This window comes from Pteropus medius, unplaced genomic scaffold (assembly GCF_902729225.1).
Source record: "Pteropus medius unplaced genomic scaffold, Ma_sr-lr_union100, whole genome shotgun sequence".
NCBI classification, from domain to species: domain Eukaryota; kingdom Metazoa; phylum Chordata; class Mammalia; order Chiroptera; family Pteropodidae; genus Pteropus; species Pteropus medius.
Window position 1 is genome coordinate 16,459,044 of NW_024340692.1, and position 22,560 is coordinate 16,481,603.

General features: G+C 39.2%; 1 protein-coding gene and 1 pseudogene across 3 annotated transcripts in view; both read left to right on the forward strand.

Annotated features, from left to right (window-relative positions):
- Nucleotides 1-22,560, forward strand: part of TJP2 (tight junction protein 2) — a 102,077-nt gene that overhangs the window by 1,956 nt on the left and 77,561 nt on the right. For 2 of the 3 annotated variants that reach the window (XM_039836272.1, XM_039836187.1), the window contains exon 2: nt 19,088-19,199. The exons of the other annotated variant lie outside the window; for it this stretch is intronic. The gene's annotated coding sequence lies outside the window, so the exon portion shown is untranslated. The remainder of the gene's footprint in view (nt 1-19,087; nt 19,200-22,560) is intronic. 3 annotated transcript variants of the gene reach the window in all.
- On the forward strand, nt 3,035-3,153 carry LOC120591439 (uncharacterized; annotated as a pseudogene).

Genomic DNA, 22,560 nt, shown 5'->3' on the forward strand with positions numbered 1-22,560 from the left:
AGAAACTGTACCCAATAATCTACTCATTCCCCCTTCTCCCTAGCCCCTGAGCTTTTGGGGACTTAATGTTATTTTCCTTTTTGTAAAGTACAGAAAAGGTTAATTAGGGATGTAAAGTAAAAGTAAAATCCTGTTTGCAGAATATGAACAAACATTTGGAAATGCCTTGGTCTCTGGCCGTGTGGACAAGGCACTCTAGTTCCAGGTTCTTAGAGTGCATGTGCTTTCTTTTAATAGAGAATAAACCTAACCCGTGAGGGTTTCCTTTTTGATTTGGCTGAAAAGAAAGGGAGCTATCCAGGACTCAGAGAGCCCGAAGCGGAGATACCTGATAAAAGCTCTATGCTTCTTTTAACTGGCTTTATTTTAGATGTTCTGTTTATATTGGGTTTAGTTTTTTGTTTTTTTTTTTATTGACTCGAACTCATTTTCAAAGGTAGTTGGAATAAATCTTAAGAACAAAGTTGTTAAAAAAAAAAAGAAAAAAGTTATTGCTTGTTATATATAGGAGGAAGTCACAGAAAAACCTCAGAAAGATTTGAAAAATTTTTCTAAAATACTCCAGATTATTTGTTTCTGCTTTAATGTTAAATGAGTCTAATAGTCCAATGACGTTTCTAGTTGTTAAAGTATTTGTATAATTTAGGAAAACATTGTAATGAACATCATCTGCTTGCACCTGCTGAAAATTGTCCAGCTTCTGGCTACGGGACATGTGTTTTGGTGAGAACATAATGTGAATTGATGAATAAAAATGGTTTCATTCATGACCTAAGGAAGTCATTGTTATAGATCAAGAATATAGTTCAGAATATATAAGCAATCAGGGATATTGGGAAGAGTTAATAAATAGCCAGATAGTGGCAGATTCTTCAAATTCTTTCCAAATTCCTTTTTCTCTAAGACCCTTGACTTTTCTTGTATTGACTTTCATCAGAATGAGGCTATCAGCTTGTAGGGAGGAACTTACAACTTGGAAAAATCTCTTTGAAAAGATGAATGAGGATCATTCAAATGGGCAAGATTTGGCAGAAAGTTCTCCCACTTCAAGAGATTCTTGCATTCACAGAATTTCAGATTGTTATTTCCTTTAATTTTAGTAAGGCAAAAGAGAAAAAGTTCCCCCTTCTCCACTATGTTCTCTTCTGAAATTGCAATACAGTTCAGTTTTTTATTTGGTGAACAAATGCTATTTGTGGTCCACACATGAGAAAAAATTAGAAAGTGTCCAGTGAATGGTTTTACCAGCGTTTGAGTGATGCTTGGAGAATCACTTGGAGAGTTTGGTAAAAATGGAGACTCCCAACTACTTCAAACCTATTGAGTGAGAATCTCTTTCATTGGAATCTATAGATTTAATCACACCTTGAAGTGATTCTGATATATAGTTAGATTTAGGAGTCGGTAGAATAAACATATATACACATGCACACTAAGATATTGAAAAATTAATCTGAAGGTACAAGAGAATACAATTTTAAATTAAACATGAAATAAAGTTAATCATGAGTTCTTTATTATTAGGTAGTCATTGGTTCAGGTTTGGAAAATCTAATCAACACCTTTTGATATTGATCATCATTCTCGAGATCTGAGGTTTGGAATTCCGAACGCCCAGAAGAACCCACTGGTCTCCATAGGAGAGATCAAGGTGTTGGGCTATCTGATTTAGTATCAACAAACATTTGTTTAGTGTGTGAATCAAGTATTTTCAGACATATTCTCTTTAAATCTTTACAATAATGTTGAGAGAGGTATTTCTTTTTTTTCTCCATTTTACAAATGAGAAAACTGAAGCCAACCTGGGTCTTCCTACTCTAGACCAGGGTTCTTTCTATGGTTGTTCCATGTAGAATAAGAAATTTTTGCCTGCTAACTCCCCTTCACTTCTAGAATCTATGTATTCATTGATTTCTTTTGGAACATCAGGTACCACATGTGCTACTAGGTCCTGAGGCAAATAAAAAGATGAACCCAAACTGAAATAAATTCCAAAAGAGCAAAGAATTCTTTCCATGGAACCACAAATCCTCTAATGAGTAACCATTTAAGATTGTACTTGGCTTGAATGTAGCATTAGTGTAGCTGGGCCAACTCTCAGGAAAATCAAGTCACGGGCATTCTCCTTGTTGAGATCTGTCAGCCAATGCCACCTCTGCATATCCACCTGACCTGACAATATCTACATAGCACCCCAAGATGGGCACAGGATTTAAGTGTGGAAGAACTGACATCTACCCTGACCAGCTGATTGAGCTCCTAGGAGTAAACCTCATAAACTCGGAGGTGCCGCATCCTGGAAATATAAAATTAGAGGAATAATTATCCCTTTCTAAGATTATAGTAAGGACTCAAAAGGACCTTATTTGTAAAAGTACTTGTAAATTGTCAAATGATAATAAAAAGCTATCTCTTATCTTCATTTGGGAAAAATTTACAATGCAAAGGAGACAGGAAAAGTCACACCTTTGTGGGACCTAACACTTTTTTGTTAACAGTATGTTTTTAATTCTCTTCTACCTTTAGGCCATTTTTAAAAAAGCAATTGTATTGAGATGTAATTAATACATCAGACAATTTACCTATTTAACATGTACAATTCATTGGTTTTGAGTATATTCACAGTGCGAAACCATTACTACAATCAATTTTAGGACTTTTTATTGCCCTAAAAAAAGCACCACTCCTCATGAACCCCTTCTCCCCTTTAGCTAGCAGTTTCTAATCTCCTACGCACTCCCTCATCCCCAAGCAACCACTAATCTACTTTCTGTCTATAGATTTGCCCATTCTGGGCATTTCATATAAATGGAGTTATACAATATATAGTCCTGTAAGTCTGGCTTCTTTCACCTAGCATAATGTTTTCAAGATTTATATTGTAGCAGGTATCAATGCTTTATTATTTTTATTGCCAAATAATATTCCATTGTATGTGTATACCACATTTTATCCATTCATCTGTTGATGGATATTTGGGTTGTTTCTACATTTTGGCTATTAAGAATAATGCTGCTATGAAAAATCATGTGCAGTCTACAGCCATGCCACCCTGAACAAGCCCGATCTCATCTGATATCAGAAGCTAAGCAGGGTCAGGCCTGGTTAGTACTTGGATGGGAGACCACCTAGGAAGACCAGGTGCTATAGGCGTAAAAAATAAAAAATAAGAGATTGTAAGCTGACAAGTTCCTTGTAATCTGTAAGATAAACTAAAGGTTGCTTTGCCTAAAAAAATAAGAATAATAAAATTAAAAAAAAAAATCATGTACAAGTTATATGGATGTATGTTTTCATAATTGACCACTCTCCCCTCTCTTTCCTGTCACCACTAATTATCACCAACATAGAATCAAGGTGAGATTTGTAAACCAAAAGCCAAGAGTCCTTTGTACAAGTAGCAGCTGTCAAGTTTTAGTTTTACTCCTTTTCTGCATTTGCCTGCTCAGCTTAATAGCTTTAATATCTGTGCTACCGTGTGTCTAGTCTCCTTAGCATAATTTGGTATAAGCCGATTTTGACAGTGGATGCTGACAATCCATGTTATGAAGGTCAGGTTTGCTACAGAAAAGAAATCCAAGAGGGCAGCAGCCCACTGCTGATGGGTCCTCTGAAACCGAGCTGTTTTCCACCTGCTGGTTTCACAAAATTGAGACAAATATCCCCTAATTTTATTGTATAATTTACTTTAAAGGAATCTTCATTATATCCGAATATGTAAGGTTTCGAAAAAAGATCAAAGCCAGCCTCAGGGTGTTCTGTGTTATTGTTTGGGGGCATCTGTTGTTAGCAGAGGGAAAGGATTTTAATATCGGTGGTTGTAACTGCCCAACTCTGCCTGGAACTTGCTGGTATGGTCAGGAGCTGAGGAGCAGCTGCCTACTTTAGACTCGCCTGTTGTCCCCAATCCCACCCAGCCAGATGCACACTTTTCCATGTCTACCTGGCCACTGCAGGCCCTGGGTGTGTGATTCCTTTGATTAGTGGATAGAACTGGACAGGAAGTATTTTACAATCTTGCTTCTGTGGAGAAGACAGTGTTTCAAGAACCCTGAAACCACCCCATTTTGATGATTCTCTAGGAGGACCAGTAGGACTTAGCATATAGTTGTACTCACCACTGTGATTATTAAGAGTGAAAGGATGCAAAGCAAAGTCAGCAAAGGGAAAGGGCACACTGAGCGAAGTCCAAGGAAACCAGGAACAAGCTTCCAGCACTCTCTCCCAGTGGAGTCCCATACGCTATGCTTAATTCCAACAGGAACAAGTTGTGACAACATGTGTAAAATATTGGCAACCGAGAAGTTAAAGACTCAGTGCCGTGGTTCATTCTGGGAACTTACTACATTGGCATCCTCAGCACAGCATACACCAAAAGGTTCAGGTTTTCCAAAGGAAAGCAGATGGTTAGTATAAACTACATTGTTTGTGCAAACAGTTTAGGGACAGTGAGCCACTCCTGTCCTGGGAATGAATGGCAAGAACCTTCCCCAAATTCAAGTTCCCAGATTCCAGCCAAGGACCAACCTTGTAAGAAGGCCTTTCAAAGAATGTTAACTCTTTTGTGCACATGTGGGGATGAGGGTGGAATGCAAGGGTGGTGGCAGACATCCCTGCACTTGGGGAAGGGGTCTGTCTGCATCTTCTGAGGCTGGTGCTACAGGAACTTATCTCCCTCTGACCAAAGCGGGACAAGGCCAAAGTGAACTTTGGTTTTGCAATCAGATCTTGGTTTTAGGATAATAAGTGGTATTCCTTTACCACAGGGACAGAGAAGAAGGGCGAGAGTACACACTGGCAGAGTTCAAAGCCCTGTTTATTCATGCATTCTTTCATTCTTAACATGTGCAGTTGATGCCGTATTATACCCTGCCAGGCATTGTGCCAGGTTCTAGGGATACAGAGGTGAGCAGAGCAAAGTCTCTGTCCTCATGAGACCCACAGTTCTACAGGGAGACAAATAAGTAAAGAGGCAATTACATTTCATTGTGATGGGGACACACCAAGGGCCCCAGGGCACTTACTGAGGCTTAATGGGTGTCAGAGGGCTGAATTTTGTACCCTGGGTAGGAATCACACCATCACTACTTATTACCTGTGTGGCCCCAGGCAAGTAACTTAGTCACTTGATGCCTGAGCTTGTTCATCTGAAAAGAGAAAGAATATACATCCATTTCTTAAGGTTTTTGTGAGAACTAAATAAGATAATGCATGTAGAACGCTTACGTCAGTGGCCGGCACACTGGACATGCTCACTAAATAATGGTTTGATGACATCTAGGGAAGGGGAAGGGTTCATTAGCATGGGGAATGGCATCTACCAAAGCCTAGCTCTGCAGAGCTTAATGTCAGAAGGCATCCCTGCTTCCCTCCCGCCCTGGGCTCATAGGCGCACTGAGGGCTGTGCTCTCTAGTTTCTTCTGCTTACTGGTCTGAGAACAATATTGGCTGTTTTGCTTTTTTTGGCTCTTTGTGATACTTTCTCTCTGCCTTAATGCCTCATATCCTTTTGTCAGCCTAAGGAACGTCCACTCGTATTATTAAGACCTAAGTCAAGTACTTTCTCTATGAAGGCTTTCCCAGGCTAAGATCCTCGAACAGAATTGCACTCTCTCCTTTGTCTTGTCTCTGTGCCATGGTCACTCACATCTCTATGACAGCATGCTGGGCTACAGTTACTTGTTGCTCCACTCGACTGGGGCAGGAATGGTTTGGTATTATTTGTATGTTCAGTGTCAATTAGAATGTTTGATGGGAGCAGCTCGGTGGTTGTACAAGAAGTGAATGAATGAATGAGTGTTAAGTTGGACTAGAAAACTCAACAGAAAATGGATATAATATCAGCAAAATAGGTCTCTGCATTCAGAACAGAACTTATAGTCTAGAGGGGAAGACAAATGGTAAACAGGTAAACACAGATATATAATTAGAGCTAGAAATGACACAAGTCGGGTCCAGCAGCAGATGCAAGGGGAGCTGGAACAGGGAGAAATGGAGAGTCCAAATATCGATAGTTATCTTTTGGAGGCTAGAGGGGACCGGTCAGGCAGGGAGCCATACCGGGACTCCTCCAGATGGGGCTAGCTAGATAGGTGGATCAAAGATTACCAGCACTTGAGGTACCAAAGGGTAGTACCGTAGTACCGTGAGGAGATCTAAATGAATACTTTGTAGTTCACTTGAAAGCATGGAAAACTGGGGTTGAGGAACCTAGGATTGTTTGAGGAAGTGGCACCCAGTGAGCTGAAAGACCTGTCTGAGCTGGATCTAGGACATTAGACTGCTCAGGCTCCATAACAAAATATCATAGGCTGTGTGGCTTAAACAACAGACATTTATTTCTCACGGTTCTGGTGGCTGGAAATTCGAGATCAAGGTGCTGGCATGATCAGTTCTTGGTGAGGGCCCACTTCCTGGCTTGCACAAGGCTGCCTTCTCAGTGTGCCTCCATGGCCTTTCTTAGGTACATGCCCGTGGAGAGAGAGCGAAATCTCTCTCTTCCTCTTTTGAGAACCCTTATTCCATCATGAGGGTCCTGCTCTCCTGATCTAATCTAAGCCTAATTACCTACCAAATACCATCACACTGGGGGTTAGGGCTTTGACCTGAATTTCTGGGGACACACAAACATTCAGTTCATAATAACCAGGGCCAATAGATATTGACCTATAATATTGCATATATTCATTGAATTTAATTCTCATATAACCTTAACTAGTAGGTGCTATTATTATCCTATTTTTTAGATGAGAACATAGAGGCCCTGGAGAGGTAAAAAGACTCACCTAGGTCACACAGCTAACTAAATGTAAAGCTGGGGTTCAAACGTAGGCAGTCTGCTTCTAGAGTATAAGGTCTTAACCATTATATACTGTTGCTTCTTTTTCTTTTCAGTTTGTGAATTCTTTTTTTTTAAGTAAATTTATTAATTTGAATTAGTTTCAAGTATACAAGTATACAGTACATTGGTTAGACATCTATAATGTTCATAAAACGATCCCCCCAATTGCTCCTTCCCTCTCCTCGCCCTCCACTTAGCCATCATATTAATGCTAACTGCATTCCCTCTGCTATGCTCCCTATGCCCAACTATCAACTACTGATTTGTTATTGTTTAACCCTTCACCCCATTCTCCCAGCCTCCCAACCTCCCTCCCTTCTATCTGTCACCAAATTGTCCACTATATTTGTGAGTCTATTTTTGATTAGTTTATTCTTTTTGTTTCTTAGATACCGCATATAAGTGAAATCATATGGTATCTGTCTTTCTCTGTCTAACTTATTTCACTCAGCATAATAACCTCTAGCTCCATCCATGTCATTGCAAATGTTAGGATTTCATTTTTTTTTAATGGCCGAGTAATATTCCATTGTACATATGAACCATAATTTCTTTATCCAATCGTCTATTGATGGGCATTTAGGTTGCTTCCATATCTTGGCTATTTATTGTAAATTGTGCTGCTATGAATATTGGAGTGCATAGATCTTTATGAATTATTGTTTTGGTTGTTTTTCTTTGGTTAAATACCCAGAAGTGCAATTGCTGGGTCAAAGGATATATCCATTTTTAATTTTTTGAGGACCCTCCATACTGTTTTCCTTAGCAGCTGTACCAATTTGCAATCCCATCAACAATGTATGAGAGTTCCCTTTTCTCCGCATCTTCGCCAACACTTGCTGTTTTTAGATTTATTGACGATAGCCATTCTGACAGGTGTGAGGTGATATCTCATTGTGGTTTTAATTTGCATTTCTTTGATGATTAGCGACCTTGAGCATCTTTTCATATGTCTGTTAGCCATCTGTATTTCCTCTTTGGAGAAGTCTCTGTTCAGGTCTTCTGCCCATTTTTTAATTGGACTGTTTTTTTGTTGTTGAATTGTATAAGTTCTTTATAAATTTGGATATTAACTCCTTATCAGATGTATCATTAGTGAATATCTTCTCCCAGTCGGTTGTCTTTTTGTTTTGCTGATGGTTTCCTTTGCTGTACAAAAAACACTGTTGCTTCTTAATTAGGAAGTAAACCCTGGTATTATTGGGTATTTGTCTTATGGTAGTTCCTGAGCAAGGAGACATGCTGGAGATACAAAGATAAATATGACATCATACCTACCATTTAGACCAGTAAAAACATGATTTTTTGAAGTCAATCAAAATTTATTGAGACTAACAAGAAATTTTCTTTACCTTTCTCTTTAACTGTGATACATTGAATCATAGGCAGAGGGAAGTGTTTTTGCTATTTCGAATGTATCTGGTGGCTAAACTGCTCATGAAAAATATGTTTAGGGAATAGTGGGCTGACTCATCAAATAAAAATTTACTATTTCTTTTTACTAGAGTTTATAAAGTATGAAAATAACTAAATGATGGTAACAGATATCAAAATATACTATCAGGGGGTTCAACCAGAGAGAGCTTTGTGGAAAGAATGAAGCTGTAGCTAGTTAACAAGGAAAAGAAAATAATATACACTCAATTTATATGATATATATTATATGCTGGCCATCACATGTGCTAAGTACTTTACATGTTATAACTGATTTAGTTTTTAAAACAACCCTAAAAGGTCAGAGCTATTATTAACCCCACTTTATAGATGAAGAAACTGAAGCAAAGCGATTAAGTGACTTGTCTAAGGTCATGCCGCTAATTAGTGGTGGAGCTTCAATCCCTCTGGTAGTGTGGCACCCCAGTTAATGCTAGGGAGTGGGAGCAGGTGTCAGCAGGTGGAATGTGGGATTAAGTGAACTACTGTCTCCAGCTGCTGGCAGCTGACTGCTATATCTCAACTTCAGACCTGGTAGAGTCTCTACCAAGTTCCAGAGACTCTGTCCTTTTCCTAAAGTTGCAGAGCAGAGGTGACTGCAGATATCCCTCAAACTCCACGAATAGCCAAACCCTTCTTGACATAAACCAGCTCCTGTCAATATCCTAAGTTCTATGTAATGCCTCTCGCTCATCTGCTCTCACGCAAGAGACCTGCCAGAATCCTACAGCTCTAGGTTCACAGTAGAAATGTAACATGAACACTATTTCTACCAATAGTAATAAGGAGTGGATTTTGAAAGTTTTTTTATTTCTTAGGAATGAGGGTACTTAAAGAGTCCATGAATTATTGTGCAAGTTATTTGAGAGAGGCAGTCAGTGAAGTGATTTTAATTACTTAGTAGCAGAGGTTAGAAATCTGGGAAAACTGTAAGAGAGAACCTCCTCCGTTGGTGGGTACCACCTAAGCTGGGCCCCAAGATCCTATGTTCTCTTTTTAAGGGTTTCCGTCTCTCACTCCAGCCCCTGGGTCCCTGTATCATTCAGCCAGCCTGATTTTCAGTCTCTGTTTTTCCCACAAAACCACTCAGACTTGGACTTCTCTGTTTTTTTCACTGTGTGTTGAAGGAAGTTGTAGCTGCAGGGCAGGGTCGAAGTTTGTAAGTGCACCTTGTTCTTACCTGCAGAGAAGTGAAAATTGAGAAAGGATTCTTAAAGAGGTACTGGAAATGGAAAAAGAAGGACAGTTGGGAGAGGTGGGAGGAGGGGAAGTAGGGAGAAGATGATACACATTGAATGCATGTACATCATTTCATTTATTTATTATTAAAACCACCCCTGTGTTGTGGTCTTATTCCAGTTGTACAGATGATGAAATAGGTTCAGAAGGGTCAAGTAACTTGTTCAAGGTCACAAGGTGTTAAATAGCAGAGGTGGGATTCCTATTTAACCACAGCTATCTTTCCCTGTGTCATGTGTTGGTATGATTGGGCACCAGAGGAGCAAGGTCACATGCCAGGACAAACCAGGAGGAAGATACAAGAAACAGGAAAAGGCAGGAGATGGCTGCTGCTGGGGCTGGGCAGTGGGTTATTTCAGATATCTATTAGGTTAGGTGGGACAACAGGATTGGAATGACAGATTTGGTGCATATCTAGTTGAAGGGAATCATTTAACCACTGTAGTGAGTGCATTCTGAGGACAACTGTGAGGAGAGAGGGCTGGTTTGGGCTGAGGGGTTGAGTCTAGAAGACCCACAACTAATCTCGAATTCTTTAATAACTTTTATATCATGTGGCCTGTTTTTCTTATAGTCTTCTGGTGGTTCACCTGCGGAACAAATATGAAAATACATATTACATATTATACATGAAGATGTTAAGGGTGGGGACAGTGAAATGACTTGCACACAGCCATCTGGTTTATTTGTAGTAGAGCTATAAAAAAAAATAGCTGTTTCCCTGACTCTTCTACTTTTAGTAAGGCTTTTTTCAGCTCCCTGAAAAGCAGACCACACCCTATAAAACAGCCTGTTTGTGGCATTCGTTTCCATTTTTATACTTGTAAAGCACAGTAACAGTTAAAATACCCAGTGAAGAAGAATGCTCACTGTTTTCCTCCAAAAGAAATTAGTAGAAATAATCAGTTCAAGGGGAATGTCAGTCTGGTCCGTGAACTGTTACGCTCAATTTTAATCATTCAGAAACATATCTTGACGCGTCCTAACTTAGAAGATATTTTGGATCATGTATATTAAATTTTTTTTTAAATAGATAGCTTTTAATCAGTTGCAGTTGTGAAGAATTTCTAGAACTCTAAGGGAATTAACCAAATAAATGCATATTTCTGAAGAATTTCTAGAGTTATAAAGAAAATTCCATATAATTATATATCTAAATAGGGTATTTTGACTTTTTTTATTGTTATTTTCCTTATGTACTCTTATGAGAGAGTTCACACAAAGAAGACAAATTTTAAGAAATGAATACATAAATGAACAACCGTTTATGGAAGAAAAACAAATTCTTTCTAAATATTTGCTAAGGCAGACGACTTTTCCTAGTAAAAGACCCAATTTTTAATTTTGCATGAGCTCATCATAGATAGCAATCATTTTGTAAGAGTGTGTGTTAAATGTATCAAAAATTCCTATAGAAATGGAACTTTAAAACATGCCATTTATAAAGTACTATGTCACTTTCACTGTAGTAAAACAGCTTCCAAATGAGTAACAAGTTTAACTGGATGTATTTTTTTTAGCTCAGGTTTCATTTCTTATTTCAGAGGGTTGTATAGTAGTTTTTATCACGCGTCATTAGAAATATTATTTGTTATAACAAAGACTGTTGTGTAAGTATAATTACATCTTCCTGTATGATTAAATGAGGGCTGTATTGGACCTTTTTTCAGTGGTGGCAGCTGTAGCCAACCAAGTTCAGCCCATAAAAGAATTCCTGTGACTAACTGGTACTAATTGTTTGCAGAACAACCAATGGTAGTAATATTCATGAATACTATGGAAATGAAATATTCCAAGTCCAAATGGTTTATCCCTTGTTTTCACCATTTATTGTCGTCAGATTATTTGTATAACCAGGCCAAGTGAAGTGGGAGCTGGTAGTCTTTTGTTGTTGTTGGAAGACAACTTAGCATTCATCTGTTTGGGCTTTTCATCTTATGAATGGAGAAATTGTGGCTTAGGGAGCAGTTAAAGGGTTAAGCTACTGAGTTTCAAGCTTTTTTGCTAACACACTCCTACTTTTAAGCATACCTTATACTATATATGAGTATATTAATTTGTAAATGATACAACTTAATGTAATTTGAAATATATTCTCAAAATAAACATGAATATTTATAAATGCTCAAACTAAATTTGTAATAGATGAGAGAACAAAAGGAAATAGATGGTTTTATATTTTCTTCCCATACTTCAAAGATTGTTTGTGTGCTCTGCACTTCAGAAACCACTGATTTAAGTCATTCAGATTAAAAAAGAAAAAAATGAAAAGAAAAAGAAACTTGAGATTGAGGAAAGAGAGAATCTATAGAAGAAGGTTCAAGATTTTGGGAGTTGGGGAAGCATTTGGTACACTCACTGTGGATATCTAGGTTAATCAGAATTATTATATAATGACGCCTTCTCCTATTTTACGTACTCTTTATATATGAATGAATTTAGGCAAGGAACAGCACAACTGCTATAGCATATTAAATAGAAAAAGAATTGCTTGAAGAAGATGGTCAGGGAGGTATATAAGTCAGAACTCCTTCAGAGTGACAGAAACTCAACTAAAACTAAATTTCACAAAAGTTAATTTATTAGCTTTAATAAAAGTGTACCTGGGATCTCCTGGGATGACAGTGGCCTTTAGGCATATCTGGGCCCAGAAACTCAAATGATGTCATCACATTTTCGTTGGTACTAGTTTTTCTCAACTACTAGTGATGAACCCTCTCTATATGGTATGAACTATGACTGCCAACCGCCCTAACTTCTGTCAGCCCTGGTTAGCAACTCCAATAAGAGAGTATTTCTCTTGTATTTTTGTCCCAGGGAAGACTGGTCAACCCATTCTAGGTCATGTGTACCATGACCCGTCAGGTGGGCCACTATGATGGACTATCCACCTTTACTTCATGGAAAGAGGGCAAGAAAGGTCCTCAAAACTGAGGCGAGGAACACTTAAAAAAAGGGAGGAGGTAGATTCTGAACGTCTTCGCAGTGTATTTTCATGCTAGCAGAGGTCACTCGTGTTGGGTTCTAGAGGTATTTAAAACAACATTAAAAAAAAAAAAACCCCCAAACAGAATTGGTTCTCAATTAATCTTTGTTATTGCCTCAAGCAAAGGGTTTATAGCATTTAAAAATGCATTGCTGTAAGATGACAACTGGAACCTCGTTCATTTGTCAAAGTGCAGCCTTTAGAGAGAGATTTTTGTAGAAGGAGAAAATCTGCTTCTGATTTTAGTTCATCCAGAGGCATACAGGCTTTTTGGACCAATTATTTTCAGACCTTGAAATAAATCACCTCCTGCGCCATTAGTACTTGAAGGATTATCGGCCTCAAAGATTTATGTGCGGATTAATTGGGGAGTGTACCTTAGATTGCTGTGTTTAGAACCACTGTCATCCTGCAAATCATTTTCATTAGTGCTTTATTCAAAATTCTTAACCCTTATGTAATACTGACGTTGCTGGAAAATCTGAAGGAGGCTTTTTTCTTTATTTGTGGTTTGGCCTCAGCCTGGCCCCCACCCTTACCCCCAACCTAGAGTTTAATAGCTCTGGCTAGGGATTCACAGAGCATCTAAAAGCACAGCAGCTTCCAGCTTCCACTATTGTAGATTACTTCAGTTGCTTCATCTGAACAGTGGCCGAAATTTGCATGACCTTGTACTGAAAGAGAGAGAGAGAGAAAGAGAGAGACAAGATGAGATACAAGAAATACATGGCTATTCTGGAAGCAGCCGTTGGTATCACCCCTCTCAACAAAAGAGAACTTCTACCTGAGAGCAGAAGACATGTGAACCTTTGGCAGCACCCCGGGTAAGCAGAGGAGGCCAGAAGATGCTCGGTGGGTGTTTGGGGGCCTAGATGGAGAAAAGGGTCATCTCTACACAAGGGCAGTAAATGATGAGTTCTTCATTGAGAATTTGGGAGGATATGGCATTTTCATACTGATTTAAAAATTCAGTAATGAAATTAATGGTAATATTACTCAAAGAAAATTCCTGGTCTAGCAGCCAAGAAGATGAAATCTAGAGCTGATTTTTACATCCAGAGATTTTAATTGTGAAATATTTTAATATGGTCTAGCAATGTAGCGATTCTTAAAGATATAGTAAATGTGCCTTATTTTTTTTCTACAATGCAAGTGGATATTTTTCTGACTAAAGCATATGTGTAGACTGTTTCAGGTAAATACTTTAAACAGTTTTGCTTCACATCTTTTTCTAAAGCCTCATTCCACTGATTTACCCCATTGAAGAAGGGTTTAGACATTCTTTTCTGAGTGGTTGGAGTCCTCAATCCTGAATTTTTTTCTCTGAAGTCCCTCTTTTATGTCTTTTACAAATTGAGGAGAAGCTTAATTTAAGGTGCCTGTGTGGTAGATATTATTTTTAGGGACTGAATTTAATTTTTAAACGGAACGAACCACACATTGGCACTCATTCAAGGATCAACTCAAGGTATCTACGTAGCTAATATTTCTTTTTAAAAAGTAGAAAGTCTCACTAGCTTATTTTTTTAATCATATAAGCAGTTTACTTTATGGAAGATTTAGAAAATATAGAAAAATAAGGGGGCAGGAAGTCACTCATAGTCTCATCTCCTTAAGAGAATCATAATAATTATTTAGGTTAGTAGTTCTCAATTGGGGCAGAGAGAGGGCAGGAGTGGGTTGGAGGGATTTGCCCCCCAGGGGACATTTGGCAATGTCTGGGAACATTTTCATTACAAGGGTAGGGGTATGTTGCTACTGGTATATAGTGGGTAGAAGCTAGAGATGCTGCCCGGCATCTTACACTGGACAGGGCAGTCCCGCACAACAAAGAATTATCTGGCCCAAAATGTCAGTAGTGCCACTAGTGAGATGTGATTTTGGTAGGTCTTCTTCCCATCTGTGAAGGGTAGTTCATATTAGAAATAAATGAGATATTTCTTTTGGAAATTTTAGATGCTTTAGAATGGAATCCTGAGATAGCTTTATTGCTGCTATTATTATTATTATTAATTTTTTTTTTTTTTTTTTTTTTTACTGTTCTCTTGAAAAGTAAAAGAAAGTGTTTATATGTGTGAAAGGGGCAAGGGGCATATGGTGACTCTAGAACTAGAGTCCATGTGGGTTAATATTCTTTATTGGGGTAATGGAAAATGTTGTAATGACCAAATCGTGAGTCTATCCCCTAGAAATTGAAGATGCTGTAACCTGTACCTTTGCCCTAGAATGATGAAAGTGTAGAGCTCATGAACCTTTTGTCAGGGATAGTAAACAGGTTTCATATGGCACACCAAAGCCAGTTGATGGGTGTGTCAAGTTAAGGAGGACCCCAAGGCCAACTCTGGGCTTAGCAGGAAAGGAATATCGTGATTGATGAGGGATGTTTGTTCTGGATATATAATTGGAGAATTGGGGAGCTGCAACATATGGTCCGTATATTTACCATTCCTTAATTCCTGTTTAGTCTTCGAATTTTACAAGTGGGAAACTCAGCCTTATTTGAGTTGTGACTTGGGGCTCAGCCCTCAGACCACAGCTGGATATTCTTAGTTTCTGGCTCGGGGTCATTCATTAAGGGATTCGTGATGAACAAACTCACATGATTCAGATGTGCGAATTGATTGCCAAATTATTCATTTCTTTTTGGAGATAACTTTGTCCAACAACTGGAAGGAGTAAGGACCCTAAATAGAACCATCTCTGCTTCACTTCATTTCCCTGAGTCAAGCCAAACGGAAGTCAAGTTATTCATTCCAGCATGATCCCTTAGTAAGGGAAGGTGAATTGTTGCTGTCTCTATTTTTAAAGAGCACATTCTTTTAAGCCTGATGAAGTAGCACCGTGTCACAGAACAAAGTCTTCCTTGTAACTGTAATACTTTGAGTACACATGGACAAAGCATGGTTTTGCTGACCCTCTTTTTTTTTTTGTTTGTGACTCCCTTGTCACCTGACACAGCCTTCCTTTGGATGTACTAATATCATTTACTAAGTTTGTAGTAAACACTCCTTTTTGGGTATGCTAGGAGGGGGTTATCTTCTGATTAATTTTTATTAATCTAAATTGGAGGCACCTTGATGTCTTAGTTCTCAAATTTTAATGTGCATATGAATCACTGTTAAAATTCTGCTTTCATAGTTATAGTGTGGTCTGAGAGCGCATTTTAATAAGCTTCCGGGTGATGCTGTCAGCTCAGCTGATGCCCAAGAGGTGGTCCAGATGATGCTGATGTTTCTGTCTGTGAACCGTACTTTGAAGAGCAAGCATCTAGAGAAGTGCTTTCCATCATAGCTTACTTGCTTTCTCTTGACCTTGAACTTTCTGATCTTTCTAAGGACTTTTAGTCCAATACCTTCCCTCCCTGCAGTTGTAAGAGATCTATCTCAATGGTAGAAACCTCAGTGGTAAGAAGTTAGGTGGTTGGCTATGCTTCTGCAGAGGGAAATCCTGCCCATGAATATTCTGCCCAGAGATTTCTTTCGGGCTAGTGGACTAAATAGTGAGGCCAATATCTCTTACAAGAATTGTGTCCCTGTCATTCTTTTCAAGAAGTATTCCAATCACTACAATGTACTGTAAGTCCTCATTTAACGTCTTCGATAAATTTTTGAAAACTGCAGCTTTAAGTGAAATGACGTATAATGAAACCAATTTTATGATAGTCTAACTGATATAAACAAGAGTTAAGTCTAAGGCATATTTCTGGTTGCAAAAACATATAACCAAACTTCTAAATAAAGACTCAAAACACTTCTAATATTAAATAGTTCTCATGTTAAACATTGAAATAAATCTGAGCTGTACATACATTAAAGAAAGATTTTGAAAAACAAGATAATTATTTTCCAACCTGCTGATTCCAGTGCAGGGGCACGGGTGGTGGAGCCTCTCCCTGTAGCTCAGGGCCCAAAGTGGGACCTACCCTGGGCAGGACGCCCTTCCATTGCAGGGTGCACTCACAGACGCCCACACTCACTCATACTGGGACAGTGTAGACATGCCAGTTCACCTCATGTTGCACATCTGTGGGATGTATGAGGAAATGGGAGGAAACCAGAGTCCAGAAAAAGCCACATAGGCGTGGTAAGGATGTGCAAACTCTACAACAGTAACCCTGGCTGGGGATTGATTTTTTTTTTTCTTATCAATGTTATAACAAAATGACGTTGAAAGAAACGATGTGATTCAAGGACCTGCTGTACTTGTAATACTGCATAGTATTGAAGAAGCTGCTTTAATGTTTTAAAGTATAATTGGAAGTCAGGTCATGGAATTCATTCACCACCAGCCCCCTCCTCCTTTTAGTACTTTTTTCTTGCTGTCTGTAAACAGAGTGATGATGCTTGGCATTCTGCTCTGCAAACTGTAAAGTCATGTGATAGGCCCAAACCACCGGCTACCAACCAACTGAATGAATGTTGCAAGTTCATTGAAGTACAGATTGGAGGATTTATACGTGTGCATATTTATCCCACTATGTACTATAAGTACATAGTAGGTGCTCAGTAAATTTTGTACAGGCTTATTCACTTAGTTTCAGTGTAGTCAAGCACAGATGAAGAAAAAAAATATGAAAAAGGAATTGACACCCAAACACAAAAATACTGAGCCGCCTATGGATTTTCTTTGTACATTTTGTAAAGTTTTCCAACTCTTACTCATGTTACCTGACGATAATTTTATGTATTCGTTAATACTATTGAAAACCAAGAGTACCATTGAGTTCTTTCTGCCAAGTTTTTTCTTAATTGAAAGGTAGCTTTAGTCAAGAATAGTGTACATTAGAAACAGCTATTGTTATTGATAGCTCCTATACATGTCATAAACCTTGGGACTATAAAAAAAAATTAAAATCAGAGTGTCGTAGAAATGCAGAAAACTGATTTAATTAAAAGGCAAGCCGGTTTAATAAAAGAAGCAAGCTCTCTTGGGAGCTGATATCTTTAGAAAATTTTCATATTAAGGTCAAAGCATAACCAAGCCCATTCTTGATTTGCTGGCCATTTATCTTTGGAAATAATAATAGAAACTATGTATGGGCTGGGCTCTAATCCTGTTGCTTGCTTTGTAAGATGTCCAGATGGCCTCGCTTTAGCCTGTGCCTATATTTCCTGCTGATCCTTGGAGAAGGGAAATGTGTCTCCTGCCTGTACAAATAAAATTGACACTATCTTTTATTTTTCTTTTATTGTGTAGGGAGTGTTTTGCACACATGCCACAATATCACTTTGTCTAGCAAACAGAAGAGTATGTCCAGAATTGGTGAGAGGCCACATTCTTCCTCCCACTGGAAGAGTTCTCTGTGGCTGCCCTGTGTGAGGCTGTTAGGGCCCAGGCCCAGCCCTCAAGTGAGCTTGTCTCCTTGTACTGTAGGCACATGCAGGATTAATAAAAATGTCCAGAGGGGCTATTTCTTGGATTTTCTTAGGATAAAGGGTAAATAAAAAGTATTTGCCATCTTTTCTACTTGTGGGCAACTCACACATATAAAAATAAAGATGAGCCAGTTTTATAAATGCTGTGAAAAATGAATTCCCTTTTAGTTAAAAATGTTTCCTCTATTGTATGCTTTCTCATGGTAAAGCATACAATTTAAAAAGTTTTCTCTAAATATTTTTCCACTTGCTGAGTATTTGTTTTTAACCTGCAAAGTGAATTCTTATATCTTATTTCTTGGGATGACCTTCAGGTGGATTGATGATGCCAAACTTTACATGGTTACTCATTTTCTCCAACTTCTGAAGATTGAAAATGTTAGGGGAAGCAATTTCATTTCTAGAAGTAGATCTGAGAAAAATGAAAACTATGTCCACATAAACACTGGTTGCATGCGAGTTCATAATAGCCAAACAGTGGAGACAACCCAAATGTCCATCAGCTGATGAAGAGATAAGTAACATATCGTATATCTATATAGTGGAATATTATTTGGCTATAGAAGGGAATGAAGTTCTGATACATGCTACAGCATAGGTGAAACTTGAAAACATTATATTACGTGAAAGAAGGCTGTCAGAAAAGGTCACATATTGCATGAGTTCATTTGTATGAAGTCTCCAGAAGAGATAAATCTACAGGGACCAAAATTAGATTTATGGTTGCCTAGGGTAGGGGTCCCCAACCCCTGGGCCATGGACAGGTATCAGTCCCTGGCCTGTTAGGAACTGGGCCGCACGCATAGCAGGAGGTGAGCAGGAGATGAAGCCATCAGAGTTTCATCTGTATTTGCAGTCGCTCCCCAGCACTATCATCGCCTCAGCTCCACCTCAGATCGTCAGGCATTAGATTTTCATAGGAGCACCGGTCCCTGGTGCCAAAAAGGTTGGGGACCGCTGGCCTAGGACAGGGATGTGATGAGGGAAGAGAACTGGAAAATGGCAGGTAATATCTAAGGGGTGCGGGGTTTCTTTTTTCAAGTAATGAAACTTTTAAAATGGATTATAGTGATGGTTATACAATTGTGCATGTACTAAAAGCCATGATATAAAGGGGTGAATTGTACACTAGGTGAACTTAAGTGCATTTCCCAAGATCTTACCATGCTGAGAATGACCATGATGGATTTTTAACAACACCATCTTTTTCAGGGTGCGGAGCGCCACATTGTTGTCATCTCCTTGTGAGTGGGATTGGCGCCCCAGCTATACCTCCTGGCACCAGCACTCCACGAAACACAGACTTGTGCCGGCAAACGGCCAGGTACTTGCTTTTTTTGTCTCTCATCGACCTAGTTACTGGCTCTCCTCCCCCAAAAGTTTGATGTAAATTATTTCATATCCTTGAGGTCATCAAGGCTACCATTTTCACTGTTGCTGATAGAGAAATTATTTGATGTCAAAGAAAATTTAATTGTAATGTCCTATTTACCAAAGAACAGAAACATCTTACCTGAGTTTATGGTCTAAACTGCTAGGTTTAACTTTGGATAAATGCTAATTGAGTTTCTTTCCGACTAAAGCATATAAATCCTACTCTCATAGTTCAGAATAAATGCCTAGCAAGGAGTTTTGGTGTCTCTGGTTATAAGTCATTCTGGTAGATGACTTTTTTCCATTATTTTTGAGGTTGCAGAATTATGTAAAAGACATCAGTCACTCTGGCTTCTAAAGATTAATTATGTACAAGCTTTTAGTGGAAGATTAAGAATATTATCTATTTACTGATTCGGTTTTAAGTACGAATTAAATGAGATTTACAAGGCATTAAATTTTATTTTGACAGATGCTGGGATGTATTTCTTCTTAGTTACTCTTTAACTCCTGGTTATAGGCCAGTCCATGGCTGGCTGGAATGGGGTTGAAGTTTTTTTTCATTTGCTTGTATCATAATTTCTGTCTTTTCAAGCTTGCAGCCCCTGCCGGGGTAGATTCCAGCTACATGTCAGGTTTGGGGTTTAGTGGAGTGTGAAGAGCACACAGCTGTTCAAATCCCAGTGCTCCTAATTCTTGGGCACCTATTTTAATGTCTCTGAGCCTAAGATTCTTCATTTGTGAAAAAAGAGTGTTAACATTGAAGCTAAATGAGTTCACACATAGCAAGCACTGGGCACATCCAAGGCCTTTCTTGGAGTCTAGTCAACCACATGAGGACTTCCCCATTCAAATGGGGACACTTGAATGGGGAAGTCCTCAGTTTCCACTGACCGACAGGGCTGGGAATGGACTTTATGAGATGTTCTCTATGGAGCCCTCTGTGGAGTTTCAAACATGAGAAGGCAGATACTTGCCCAGACTCCAGAAATGGTTTTCCTGAAAGTAGATTTCTGGATAGGATGTGTTGATTGAGTCAAATGAGTGGGAGGGACGACATAGAGTACAGCAAAGGGGGGTTAGAGCTGGCATTGTCTGTTGGAGGGAGGTTGTCTCTGACTCAAGCGAAGTCTCTGCTGATAAATTCCTCCCTGGTTCTGATTTCCTACACCAGCGACCACACATTCTTCGCCCTTCAAAATCAGTTTGACTTCCCAAGTCAAATCCTTACTCCAAAGCACTTTCATATGTGTAAACACTTAAGGGTGGCTTTCCAGGATGAATTAGCCTCAGACAAGCTTGGGTGGCGAGGATTTTTCCCAGAGCATCTCACATCACCCTAGTTTCAAATCCAGCAGACATTTATTAAGAGCCTTTTATTTGCTATGGACAAGATGCTTTCGCCTATATCATTTATCCTCAGAACAACCTTGAGAGAAATGTATTACCTTTTGCAAATAAGGAAAGTGAGATTCAAAGATTTTAAATGATTTCCCCAAGATAGCACTGTCCCTCGCTCTCATAGTGCCAGCTGGTTTCTATACTAACTCTGTAGAGCTTGAATACTGAATTCCTAAACTCAGATAGTAAACAGATTTTTCCCAAGGCCCAGTTCTGATCAATTGGCAGTGGTGGCCTGGAGTTAAGGATTCAGAGATGCTGTCCACGTTTGTTGAGCAAGAATGTTCATTAGCAATGTCTGGCATGGGTAGAGGGAGGGTGCCTGTAGAACCTGCCCTTGACCTGAGGTTTCTGATCATCAGCCCTATCCGTTCTTCTATACTTTACAACTTTGGAGCTTAGAGAGCACTTGTTTGCCTGGTGCTTCTTTCTTGATACTTTAAGGTGCTTTGGTGATGACTTTTCTAACATGGCAAAATTATCTTTGCATCTTTGCCTTTGGGAAAGATGCTAAGAGTCTGGGCAGAGCCTCACTTCCTAAACATGGATTCTCATTGTTAGGCAATTTAGATTCCTTAAAGTTATCACAGAGTCACCCCATAATATGGGCCTACAAAAGTGAGTTGAAAGTGAAAGCTTAGAACTTTTATTTCTGTGCACCTGGGCTTCGCTCTGCAGTCCCCTCTCTGCTAGGGGCTCCTCAGTTTATAGGAATAGTTGCGGAGCTCACACCAGCAGCCACAGCTCATCATATTGAATTGGATAGACCCAAAGCAGTAGTTCCCAGACTTTAGCTGCATCAGAATCACCTGGAGGGTTTGTTAAAACACAGATTCCTGGGTTCCACCCCCCAGAGTTTCTACTTCAGTCAATCTGGGGTGAGGACCAGGAATCTGCATTTCTAACAAGTCCCCAACAAGGTGATACTTCTGGTTTCAGGACTACACTTTGAGAACCACTAACCTGGAAAGTACTTTTAACAGCTTCTCTAGAGCATGAGCTTGTTTATAAAATGGTGTTTATGGCCAGTTTCTCTACCTGTGGTAAAGGGATTCTTCCTCAAACATCTTACACAGCACTGTCTGAAGGAGATCTAGAAGAATATAAAAGCTCAAAGGACCGGACTCTAATTTGGAGTCAGTAATTGCATTGCTGTGTGAAAAGGGCTGTACACATTCCTTACAGAGAATGTGAGCAGAAGGCCTGAGGGCAGTGACTAAGAGGGGAGGCCTCAGGGAGAGGTGATGCTTGAGAGGAAACTGAAGGTTGAAGAGTTGTTTGGCCAGGTGTGGAAAGAGGGGAGAAGAAACCTGGAGGAGCAGAGACAGAGATGCTATACTAGGCTAGAAAGAAAAGTTATTGTGTTTGTGGTAAGAATTCCTTGTAATTCTAGTTTGAAGTATCAAGCAAGCTATAGTAATAACAGTGAAAGCTTTATGCTGATTTGGGTGCTATTATAGTTGTAGCTGGCACTGTTCTAAATGTTTTAGCCGCATTGTCTTAATTTAGTTTTCATACCCAACTTCTGAGGTGGAGGTCCAACTACAGTGCCAATCTGCATTAGTTATCTAGGGCTGCAGTAAAAAGTACCTCAAACTGGGGAGCTTAAACAATAGAAATTTATTGTCTCACAGTTCTGGAGGTTAAAAGTCTGAAATCAAGCTCTTGGCAGGTTTGGTTCCTTCTGAGGGTTACTGAGGGAAGGATGTGTTCCAGTCCTCTCTCCTTGGCTTGGATATGGCTGTCTTCCTTCTATGCCTCTGTCTCTATGTCTGAATTTCCCCTTTTTATAAAGACACTAGTCGTACTGGATTAGGGCCTGACCTAATGACCTCACTTTAACTTGATCACCTCTGTAAAGATTCTGTCTCCAAATAAGGTCACATTCTGAGATACTGGGGTTTAGGACT